The sequence below is a fragment of the Bufo gargarizans genome, chromosome 4 (genome assembly GCF_014858855.1).
Source record: "Bufo gargarizans isolate SCDJY-AF-19 chromosome 4, ASM1485885v1, whole genome shotgun sequence".
NCBI lineage: Eukaryota > Metazoa > Chordata > Amphibia > Anura > Bufonidae > Bufo > Bufo gargarizans.
The window spans coordinates 290,704,412-290,717,026 of NC_058083.1; positions in this window are offsets into that span (position 1 = coordinate 290,704,412).

Here is a 12,615-nt window from a genome sequence, read left to right on the forward strand (position 1 = left end):
CATCGGTAGGATTTCAAATCTATTTTCTACTACAATACAACCGTTTTTATGTGTATTGAAAGTATTGCTAGTTGGTCCGTGTAGATGCACCCTTTGTGGGGAGAGAGGGGGGGTTTGATTTATTGTTATCTGTTCCTGAAGATTGTCATCCTCTAAACTGTTTTCATGAATAGAAATATTTGCTAGTGTGCAATCACATATTGTGTCGTCGATGGTATTATATTCCGAGTCACTTTGTTTTGGTGTTCCTCCCACTATGTTCTTTATTTGATTTTTCTTATTATTTGTGTTATCAGTACTTGGCAGATCGCTTGTATTGATATTTTCCATATTTGGCAAATCTCTATTATGTTTGCTGTTTTTTTTGAGAATAATTTCCTCCTCTTTAGTTTTAATTCGCATATTTATTGATTTAGAGATTCTTTTAATTTCAGGATGGTCTTTGTATGGTCTTATTCTATCAAAGAGTCCCATAATTTCTTGATTGTTTTTCCTTAGAGAATTTTTCCTTTTTGTTATAATGAATAGTACTGTTTTTTTAGAGAATTCATGGAGGAGGTCATCCCATTCTTTCAAATTATCACTGTCTCCTAGATCGCCATTTAGTGCCTTAGTGATTTTCAGGCCTTTTGGTACAGAATCATGTCTGAGGTAATTTTCCAGGGAGGCTACCTCCCATAGGTCCCTCATTTCTTTAATCAGCAATCTCTCCAGGTGTTTGACATGCTGTACAGCTTCTAGAATCACGTCATGTGGGGGGTCGTCATCTGTAATCAGATCCTGCAGCAGACCGTGGCAGTGAACCTTGCAGCGAATCCTCTGTATGACACTTAAGATTTCAGTGAATCAGGGAGCGCGGGTGGGCTTGTAAAATTCTACAAAGAATCTAAATCTGTGATACAGTCCTAACCTCAGTATCTGAGGAAAGGGATTTTGGGATCATTATTTCAGAAGACTTAAAGGTAGGCAGACAATGTCATAGAGCAGCAGGAAATGCTAGCAGAATGCTTGGGTGTATAGGGAGAGGCATTACCAGTAGAAAGAGGGAGGTGCTCATGCTGCTCTACAGAGCACTCGTGAGACCTCATTTGGAGTATTGTGCGCAGTACTGGAGACCATATCTCCAGAAGAATATTGATACTTCGGAGAGAGTTCAGAGAAGAGCTACTAAACTAATACATGGATTGCAGGATAAAACTTACCAGGAAAGATTAAAGGACCTTAACATGTATAGCTTGGAAGAAAGACGAGACAGAGGGGATATGATAGAAACTTTTAAATACATAAAGAGAATCAACAAGGTAAAAGAGGAGAGAATATTTAAAAGAAGAAAAACTGCTACAAGAGGACATAGTTTTAAATTAGAGGGTCAAAGGTTTAAAAGTAATATCAGGAAGCATTACTTTACTGAGAGAGTAGTGGATGCATGGAATAGCCTTCCTGCAGAAGTGGTAGCTGCAAATACAGTGAAGGAGTTTAAGCATGCATGGGATAGGCATACGGCCATCCTTCATATAAGATAGGGCCAGGGGCTATCCATAGTATTTAATATATTGGGCAGACTAGATGGGCCAAATGGTTCTTATCTGCCGACACATTCAATGTTTCTATGTTTCTCAGGTTGGAATCTAGTGTCTTACAAAAGGTATTCATTCATTCTCCACAGTTCCAGGGGGCATTAAATGTCTCAAGAATTGTCAATGAAATAGGAGCGTGGTCTGACCATGTAATGGTTCCTATAGTGGAGTCTTTGGCGGCAGGTATGGTGTCTCTTTCTAAAAAGAAATGATCAATTCTTGAGTACGAGTTGTGTGGTGTCAAGAAAATTGAGTAATCCCTTTCAGTGGTATGACATATGCGCCACCACAGACCACGCAGCTGCTATGGGGCCTGAGAGGGAAGGGGTCAGGCACTAGAGTAAAGGCTCTGCCCCCAAATTACACCATCTGGGCTTCCATCTCGAGTCCCTACCACTGGATGGGGCCACCCTTCTGGCTCCTGGCTATTCTGCATACAGGTCCTAATGAGCGTTCCTTCTTCTCTACTCTCTGCTGAAATTTTAGTTACCTGAATTTATCTGCGAGCATGGAGCAAATAAATTAGGCAGTAGCTGTGCTCTAATGATGACGCACTCTAGCCTAGGCCATCCAAGCACCAGACAGCTCCTCCACAAGTAAGTGCAGAGCCCGCACTTGATCTTTAGCTAAATGTATCCCCCGCTCTATATCAGTCCCTCATTTCAAACTGCGGGCCAGTGAGTGATGACTTCACCGTGACCCCTTACACTACAAAGAGTAACAGCCCTGGTCTGCTTGCTGAAGTCTCTACTGCCTCTGACAGTCCTTAACTGTGCAGGTTAACCCCTGCTATTCTGGCCTCAAGGTTATCCAGCATGTATGCTTGCAAATATTTTGTAGACTATAGGTACAATATATACTGCATATACATCTGTGTCTATATTTGGCCCAAGGCAGGAAAAGTAGCCATGGCATAAGACAACTTCTTTAACAGTGTGTGTATATAATATATATACAGTACAGACCAAAAGTTTGGACACACCTTCTCATTCAAAGAGTTTTCTTTATTTTCATGACTATGAAAATTGTAGATTCACACTGAAGGCATCAAAACTATGAATTAACACATGTGGAATTTTATACTTATCAAAAAAGTGTGAAACAACAGAAAATATGTCATATTCTAGGTTCTTCAAAGTAGCCACCTTTTGCTTTGATTACTGCTTTGCACACTCTTGGCATTCTCTTGATGAGCTTTAAGAGGTAGTCACCTGAAATGGTTTTCACTTCACAGGGGTGCCCTGTCAGGTTTAATAAGTGGTATTTCTTGCCTTATAAATGGGGTTGGGACCATCAGTTGCGTTGTGGAGAAGTCAGGAGGATACACAGCTGATAGTCCTACTGAATAGACTGTTAGAATGTGTATTATGGCAAGAAGAAAGCAGCTAAGTAAAGAAATACGAGAGGCCATCATTACTTTAAGAAATGAAGGTCAGTCAGGCCGAAAATTGGGAAAACTTTGAAATTGTCCCCAAGTTCAGTCACAAAAAACATCAAGCGCTACAAAGAAACTGGCTCACATCTGGACCATCCCAGGAAAGGAATACCAAGAGTCACCTCTGCTGAGGAGGATAAGTTCATCCGAGTCACCATCCTCAGAAAACGCAGGTTAACAGCAGCTCAGATTAGAGACCAGGTCAATGCCACACAGAGTTCTAGCAGCAGACACATCTCTAGAACAACTGTTAAGAGCAGACTGTGTGAATCAGGCCTTCATGGTAGAATATCTGCTAGTAAACCACTGCTAAGGACAGGCAACAAGCAGAAGAGACTTGTTTGGGCTAAAGAACACAAGGAATGGATATTAGACCAGTGGAAATCTGTCCTTTGGTCTGATTTGAGAACTTTGGTTCCAACCACCGTGTCTTTTTGCGACGCAGAGAAGGTGAACGGATGGACTCTGCATGCCTGGTTCCCACCGTGAAGCATGGAGGAGGAGGTGTGATGGTGTAGGGGTGCTTTGATGGTGACACTGTTGTGGATTTATTCAAAATTAAAAGCATAATGACCCAGCATGGCTACCACAGCATCTTGCAGCGGCATGCTATTCCATCCGGTTTGCGTTTAGTTGGACCATCATTTATTTTTAAACAGGACAATGACCCCGAACATACCTCCAGGCTATGTAAGGGCTATTTGACCATGAAGGAGAGTGATGGGGTTCTGCGCCAGATGACCTGGCCTCCACAGTCACCGGACCTGAACCCAATCGAGATGGTTTGGGGTGAGCTGGACCGCAGAGTGAAGGCAAAAGGGCCAAGCATCTCTGGGAACTCCTTCAAGACTGTTGGAAGACCATTTCAGGTGACTACTTCTTGAAGCTCATCAAGAGAATGCCAAGAGTGTGCAAAGCAGTAATCAAAGCAAAAGGTGGCTACTTTGAAGAACCTAGAATATGACATATATTCTGTTGTTTCATACTTTTTTGATAAGTATATAATTCCACATGTGTTAATTCATAGTTTTGATGCCTTCAGTGTGACTCTACAATTTTCATAGTCATGAAAATAAAGAAAACTCTTTGAATGAGAAGGTGTGTCCAAACTTTTGGTCTGTACTGTATATATATATATATATATGTATATATATTATTAGCAGTTGGTCTGAGTTCAGAAAACCTGTCTATAAAATTCAGTAAACCTATTTATGGCACCATATTTATGTACTACATTTGATGTTCATACCATATCTTTGTAGATAACATGGTGCTGTTATGGCATGTTTTCAGTAACCTTGGTTCTGTAACCATAGCTATACATTAAAGGGTTTGACCATCTTTTTAAAATGATGGCCTATCCTGAGGACAGGCCAGCATCACTTTCTAGTCCACTGCAGTCTCACCGATAAGATGTTCTGTAGAACCTCCAGTGCCAGAAGTAGGTGTCTAAATTACACCTCTCCAGCGCATAGTGGACAAAGCTTGTTACAGAACAGTGGATGGATGGAGCTGTGTAGTTCCTGTAACTTTCGTTAGAATAGTTCCTGTGTCGACTTCTGGCACCCGAGCTCCTGCAGAACAGCTGATCAGTGGGAATGTCAAACTCCCACCAATGAGATCAAGATGGCCTGTCCTCAGGATGGGCTATCCTTGCAAAAATCTCGACAACCCTTTTAATTGTCAGATCATTTTAGATCTTTTATATATGTGGGTAGTGATAGGGGCTACAAACATATTAACAATGTTTCTGTTTGTAACATTGGGGCATATGGGCGGGGTTTGTGTTAGCCCCATCTATTTTCAGCCCAAAATATTGCGACTTTGCCGGAACTGTCTTTGAATATCAGGGACAATCCTGGCAAATTCAGGACAGTTGGCAACTATGTAGGCATGGGGGCCCCATTTAGATTCTTGCTATGGGGCCCAACGATTTCTATGTACGCCCCTGTGTGCCACACATCATATAGAGCGAGACTGTAAGAAATTAGAAAGGAAAGTGTGTGTTTATGAGACCTTTGTGAGGCTGATTAATCCCACTTGGGATCATGGGTTGCACTGAAGTCAACACAGAGAATTAGTTTGCCCTGCTTAAGTTTTGAAACTTTCAGCATAAGACGGTTTAGAAATCTGAGAGGGCGTTTGTTTGGAACATATACCACTACCACTGTGTAGAGGACATTATTGAAGTAACCACATTGGATTATGTAGCGGCCGTTTGGGTCTATATGGAAGTTGACTGGGGTGAAGGCGATAGTATTTTTTTATGGTAAGCATCACTGCCCTTTTCTTTTTACTACTGTATATTGCGCATGTATGATTGTAGGGAAACATGCATGTTTCATCCTATGAATGTCAGGTGGAAGCAGGTGTGTTTCTTGGGCACAGAACATATCATATTGAAGTGCTAAAGCCTCCTTCCAAGCAACATTCCTCTTGTAAGGGCTATTCAAGCCCTCAACATTCAAGGAGCTAAGTTTAATTACCATGATGTAAAAACTTTGGAGCTATGTGAGGTAGACAACAGGGGAGCCCCCGTGAGTCAGCAATCTCTGCACAGGTAGAAAATTAGAAACATGAAACGTAACATATGATGGTCTATAGAAGCAGGAATTCCTCAAAAAGTTAGGGATAGAAATAAAAAACTGAAACAGAAAAAAAAGCAGCATTAGCGGCATGAATAGCCGCCTACAGCATCTGGGGTGAAGTCCAGCAATAGTTACCAAGTCAAGACGGAATGAGCAGTTCCACTGCACTGTTGGTTAAAGTCTTAACGGTACTTCTTCCTTCTTAGGACCACCAGGTGCCATTCTTGGTCCTCACGCTGATGGGTGAGTGTAGGTTGGGCACCAGACAAAGCTAATGGTATGATCTATGAGTGTAAGAGCTCTTTCCCTTCCTCCAATGTGCGGATAGTGAAGTATTCTCCATTTTTTCGATTTAGGATTTTAACAGGATACCCCCAATGGTATTGAATAGTGTGGTCTCGCAGTGCCAGTGTGATGGGGGATAGGTGGTGGCGTAGTTGGAGGGTAACTGCTCATAGGTCTGCAAAGAGCTTCACAGATTGGTATGGGGCTGGTAGGTTCCCCAGTTTTCTTGCAGCTGCTAGAGTGGCCTCTTTAATATGGAAGAAGTGTATTTTTGCCAAAACAACTCTCTGGGCTGCTTCCGGCAGGTGTTTAGGTTTGACTACACGGTGAGCTCTATCTATAGTAAAGTCCCATGCAGAGCAATCCAGTAAAAATACAAACATTAGGTCCACTATGTATTTCTATAGCTCTGAAGGCTGTATATCCTCGGAGATTCCGCAGAACTTTATATTGTTCCGTCTGGATCTATCCTCTAAATCCACCAGTTTGGATCTCAGATATTCCACATAATTTGTTAGGGCATTGTAAGCATCAATCAGGTGATTGTGTGAAAAGGCAAAGTCTCCCATTTTAGATTCCACATGTCTCATTTTACCATCTAACTCCTTCACAGTGGATTGGATTGGGGATATAAGCTGCATCAGGTTGGCGTACATGGAGGTGCTAAACGCCATCGGCATCTCCTTTAATAAGTTACCTGCTGCTGGCTGCTCCGAGGTTTGGAATTTCTGCAGGGATTCCACCAGTATGCTGCAGTCTGGTGCGTTAGGGGAGTCTCTGCGGCATGGCCTCTGCTTTGCTGGGCTGTCTGTCGGAGTCGGCGGGAGAGAAGGCATCCGAGGCTAAGAAGTAGTTAGGCCCAAGTCTGTCTCCGCCAGTGGATCATACCTTGTTTTTAGCAAAGACACGGGGGAAATGTGAGGATAGCCTGTGGAGGCTTGTAGATTGTCGCCTGGTGAGGCAGGCAGAGAACCGGGGCCCGCTGATGGGTCTGCATTGGGCTGATGCTGGAAGGAGAGGAGCATGCACTGGTCATCTTTGTTGGAAGAAGTCAAACTTGCAGGGCTCCAGATGGCGACCAAAATGGTCGCCAATGCGACTTAGAATTTACAAATGGCGACAACTTTTTAGTCTTGTCGCCATTTGCATCTAGATCCGCCGCCACAGCTCTGCAGTTGAATACAGCGGTGGGGCACAGGAGATGATAGTTCTCTGCCCCGCCGCCGATGTTCTTCTCAGCAGCACAGTGGAGGAGTCTCTCCCTCCCCCTGTGCTGCTGCCGCCGCTACCAATAAGAAGAGAGACGGGAGGGGAGGGGCTGTGGCCACTGCGCCACCAATGAGGATAACTGACCTGTTAATACATATACAGGAGGTGGCTGCCGGAATCAAATAGCTGACACCCGACCTCTATGACAGGGAGCTGCGATCAGCGGCAGTTAACCCTTCAGGTGCGGTACCTGAGGGGTTAACTGCAGCGGATCGCAGCTCCCTGTCATAGAGGTCAGGTGCCGGCTATTTCATTTCGGCACCCGCCTCCTGTATATGTATTAACAGGTCAGTTATCCTCATTGGTGGCGCAGTGCGCCCTCCCCCCCAACACCCCAGTATAATAAACATTGGTGGCGCAGTGCACCCCCCCCCCCAGTGTAATAAACATTGGTGTGCCAATAAGGGTTAAAAAATTAAATAAAAATTAACTCACCTCGTCCAATTGATCACGTAGCTGCCGTTCTCTTGTTCTTTTTTCAGGACCTATCAAAGGACCTGTGGTGACGTCACTGAGCTCATCACATGCTCCATTACCATGGTGATGCATCATGTGATGTACCATGTGATGAGCACATTGATGTCACCACAGGCCTTTGACAGGTCCTGAAGAAAGAACAGGAGACCGGCAGCTAGGCGATAAATTGGAGCAGGTGAGTTCATTTTATTAATTTTTTTTTAACCCTCAATTGATCTTCTACTAAGCATTCTGTATTAAAGAATGCTATTATTTTCCCTTATAAGCTTGTTATAAGGGAAAATAACAGTGAATAGACTTTCATCCTAGCAACCATGCGTGAAAATTGCACTGCATCCGCACTTGCTTGCGGATGCTTGCGATTTTCACGCAGCCCCATTAACTTGTATGGGGCCTGCGTTGTATGAAAAACACACAACATAGAGTATGCTGCGATTTTCACGCAACGCACAAGTGATGCGTGAAAAATCACCGCTCATGTGCACAGCCCCATAGAAGTGAATGGGTCCGGATTCAGTGCGGGGTGCAATGCGTTCACCTCACACATTGCACCCGCACAGAAATCTCGCCCATGTGAAAGTGGCCTAAGGGTGAATAGAGGACAAGGGTTCCTGCCCCTAAGGGGGCTAATAGTAAGTAAAAAAAAAAAAAAAGATTGGGCGACAAAGAATTTTCTTTGGCTCCTACATTTTTCAGTTCAGGTGCCAATGGCTACTAGGTATTTTTTTTTTGGTCTGGAGCACTGTCTTGCCTTGCACTTTGTGGCTTCTTTTCCCTCTCAGCATAATGGGCGTAGGTTTTTAAAGTTCAGGAGTGAAATTAGGGTGAAAGGGGTTGCTTTAGCAAACTTTGCTGGTTCTCGTCGCTGCAGTGGAGACGGTGCTCAGGAATTATGCTGCCATCTTCCTCAGCTGCCTAGGCACGTCACACGTAGTTTTGGTTTTGAAGATGGCGTTGATGCTGAACCTGGTAACAATCGGTCTACTGGTATCGTCGCTGCTATTAATTCTGATCTGGTCGCCAAGGTTCGATGCTGTCAGCTCGCAGTAACCTTCCTCTGGTAAATTCTTTGTGCATGCATACTTTTGACTTAAAGTTTTACAGAAATCTCATTGCTCTGTACTAGCAGGTCATCTAGGTATTGCAGGGACAAAACATCTGGTCTCCTGGGCTTACTTTGTCATGTGATTTGGGCGCCTTTCTATCTGTGTGATGTGTGTGCTAGAGGCAAGGTAACCAGGAGACGTCCTGCGGGTTTACTTTGTCTTTGGAGCCACCCTTTGTACTTTGACCTTGGACCACATCTCTATGAACTTCATTACGGAGCTTCTGCCCCCCAGGGTAGGTCAGTCATCTGGGTAATCATAGATAGATTCTCAAAGACGTGTCATCTGGTGTCATTACAGAAACTTCCCAATGCAAAAGAAGAGTCCATTGTCTCGGATAAAGGAGGTGTCCAGTTTGTCTCAAGATTCTGGAGAGAGTTTAGTAACAAACTCGGGATCAAACTCTTCTTTTCATCTGCATTCCATTCCGAGACTAATGGACAAACGGAAAGGGTCAACCAGGTCTTGGAGCAGTTTTTAAGGTGCTTTGTTTCTGACTGCCAAAATTAGTGGAAAAAGTTCTTGCCCCTAGCGGCATTCGCCATTAACAACTATATCGGCTACTCTTGTGGCATCTCACTTTTTTACTGTAATTATGGTTTTAATCCGCGTTTTTCTTCTGTCTCTGGGTCCAGCTCTGTGAATCCTGCAGTGGATGCTATCATTGATGATCTGTGCACAGTTTGGGCCCAGGCTCGCAAGAGCCTGGAAAAAGTTCAAAGCCTCCAATGTAAGCAAGCTAATAGGAAGCAGCCTGTAGGTCGAAGTTTGTGGTGAGTGAGCACGTCTGGTTTTCTACTAGAGATGAGAGAATTTCATATTTTGAAATTCGTTCACACTTTGTTTGGTGGTGAAAGGTGAATTGCGTTATGGATTCTGTTACCACAGACCATAACGCAATTCTATGACGGAATGCATAATGGAACGCCTCTAAAGGAGAGGACTCCCCTGCAAAAGGGAAACGGGACGGATCCATTTTGCAGCCCATAGACTTCTATTATGACAGAATGAATAATGGAATGCCTCTAAAGGCATTCCGTCATAGAATTGCATTATGGTCTGTATAGCAGTGATAAGATACTGGACAATACACCTACCTTATGTTTGAGGAGGTGTCCATGTCTAGATTCTAGAGTAACACTGATGCGTACATTGATGGTGTTACCAAGTCTTAATAGGGTTTAGAGATAACACCCTCCTAGACCCTAGCAATACATTTAGGGATAGGAGATACAAAAGCAACTTGTATACCTCTTCCCCGCACCTAGGGGATATACCCTAGCCTGATACTTTTGAGTTATGAGTCTTTGACTCCGGTTTTAATTAATAAAGTAATAAAGTTTATTATTATTTTGTTTTAGCGTTCCTATCAGGCAGTAATGTTTTAGTATCAACAAATCTGAAACTAGTCTGCCACATGTGAACACACACTAAGGGGTAGTTTACGAAAGACCGTTGTTTTATGCCAGTCTTTGATATTGTCTGTGCACGCCTCATAATTAATTAGGCGCACCCTCTGGCAGTCTGCACACTAATAGGAGGCATACATTTCAGTTATCATTTATGCCAGAAAACAGGGGTGAATGATGATAAATGTGTTTGGGCTGATGGCCCAGCCCACATTCCACCCCTGTCACACCTCTTTTCGGAAAGTGCTGAGGGCTACGTAGAATCACCACCTGTTCTACATTTAGGTACAGTGGCATTTAAAAAGTCCCAAATGTGGGGTTTGCAACATTTTTACACCAGAAAACTGGTGTAGGGGGATGATAAACCCCTCATAGAGCATATTTACATGGTGCAGTATTGAAGCAGCTATGTTTTTTACTGTTATCACTGTAACCCCACAAAAGTTGTGGAGTCACATTCGTATAGCTTTACTTAAATTTTCAATAAAAAAATGTGAGTGTTGTTGGTATCTTTGTGGCACCATTTTGTGGTACAATGTATTGTTTAACTTTTTTAACTCTTTATGGGGAAATGGGAAAACAGTAATTCTGCCATTACATCTAAACAATTTTGCGTTGTTTCCCATGTAGCATAAATAATGTGTTACCTCTATTCTGTGACAGTATGATTACAGCAATAATAAATGGGCTAGTGGAGTGGAAGAGTGAGCCTTCAGTCTGTCTAGCTGTTTAGATGCCTTGGTCATTATTGACTACACCATCTAAAGGGTTAAAACTGCTGCAATCAGAGCTAGCTCCAATCCCAGCTTGTGCAGTAGGAACCCAGCTGTATATTACAGCTGGTTTCTACTACCTGTGGCATAGACACAACTGCTGTGCCATCTCCATGAAGTAACTGTATGTTGAGGTGTGTAAATCTAGTATTTACCACAACGTACAGTTATATCACAGTACAGGAAGGGGTTACAGTATATTTTTTAACCGATCATATGACTATATTAGAAAAACTATCCCATAACAGAGATTATAGACTAAAGAAGGGAAAGAAAAACATTTTAAAGGGATGCCGTGTTTCATATAATCCAATGACTATGGTGCATCAGCCTGACATGGTCACATGATGTCACATATGCTCTTTCATAACACGACTGTTGGATCCAGCTTAATGTATCTTTGCTATTAGGTAGGGGGGTAATAGCCCTGGAAATTTCGAGCATTAGTATTATCTTCCTCTGTCACATTAATTTTTATGCAGGCTTGGTATTTTTGTAAGCACAACAAAATGACAAATATAATAGGGGAGGGGGCGGCGGATTTAACATGAGGGGAATATTTGAAGTCAGTTTTGAAGTCGATTCTGTGTTGACCTACTTTATGCCACATTTAACAAATGTTTGATACATTTGTCTTATCCTTTAACCCCTTAAGGACCCATGACATACCGATACGTCATGCGTTGCTCTGATCACCGCCGCCCGGCGGGCGGTGATCGGAACAAGGTGCCTGCTTAAGTCATTGAGCAGGCACCTCGGCTAAATGCGCGGGGAAGGTCCCGTGACCCCCCCGTGTCGGCGATCGCTGCAAACCCCAGGTCAATTCAGACCTGCGGTTTGCGGCTTTTCTAAATTGCAGCGCTGCCTTCCGGTGACGAGCCTGTAAGATCCAGCCCCTGGATCTCACAGGCCAGAAGCTCTATGAGTAATACACACAGTATTACTCATACAGCCAATGCATTCCAATACAGAAGTATTGGAATGCATTGTAAAGGATTAGACCCCCAAAAGTTAAAGTCCCAAAGTGGGACAAAAAATAAAGTGAAAAAGAAGTTGAAAAAATGAAGTTTCCCCCCCCCAAAAAATTTAAAGTTTAGAGTAAAAATAAACAAAAACGTAATTTTCCCCAAATACAGTAAAAAAAAAATGGTAACAAATAGGGGGGAAAAAAAGTATACATATTAGGTATCGCCGGGTCCGTATCGACCGCCTCTATAAACATATCACATGACCTAACTCCTCAGATGAACACCGTAAAAAATAAAAACTATGCTAAATAAACCATTTTTTTGTCACCTTACATCACAAAAAGTACAACAGCAAGCGATCAAAAAGGCGTTTGCCCACCAAAATAGTACCAATCTAACCGTCACCTCATCCTGCAAAAAATGAGCCCCTACCTGAGACAATCTCCCAAAAACAAAAAAAAACTATGGCTCAGAATATGGAGACACTAAAACATCATTTTTTTGTTTTAAAAAAGCTGTTGTGTAAAACTCACATAAATAAAAAAAAAGTATACATATTTGGTAGTGCCTCGTTCGTATCGACCGGCTCTATAAAAATATCACATGACCTAACCCCTCAGATGAACACTGTAAAAAAAATTAATTAAAAACTGTGCTAAATAAACCATTTTTTGTCACCTTACATCACAAAAAGTGTAATAGCAAGCGATCAAAAAGTCATATGCACC